Here is a 506-nt window from a genome sequence, read left to right on the forward strand (position 1 = left end):
GTAGTGTTTGATTTGCATGCACAGGGCCCTAAAGTCACTCCCCAGCACTAGTAAAGAAAAACAAAAATAAACCACCAAAGCTAGAGATGGAGCTAGCTCAGTGATAGTGTTTGTCTTGTATGTACTAGGCCCTAAAGTCACTCCCAAGTGCCAGAAAAGAAAAAAAGAAAGAAAAAAAACCCACCTTACCTGAGCTAGAGATGGAGCTCAGTGATAAGAGTGATTGCTTTGCACGTGCAAGGCCTGAATGTCCCTTCCTAGGGCTAGCCAAAACAAAACTAGCTGTGACCATCACTTACAATAACAAGGAAAATTTGACACTCGCAGCCACTGACAACTTACTACAGTACAGGGCTTGCATGTCAATAGTTTTCCATTTAAGGTATGAACAATGTATGCCATCTGTATTCCATTATCACAGTATTTGTGAAATGGGTACTGCTTTGGAATAAACAATGTTCATATTAAAAGTAAAAAAAAAAAAAAAAAAAAAAAAACATACAAGG

The sequence above is a fragment of the Alexandromys fortis genome, unplaced genomic scaffold (genome assembly GCF_014885135.2).
Source record: "Alexandromys fortis isolate MF-2015 unplaced genomic scaffold, M_Fortis_MF-2015_v1.1 scaffold_442, whole genome shotgun sequence".
In the NCBI taxonomy this organism is placed as follows: Eukaryota; Metazoa; Chordata; class Mammalia; order Rodentia; family Cricetidae; genus Alexandromys; species Alexandromys fortis.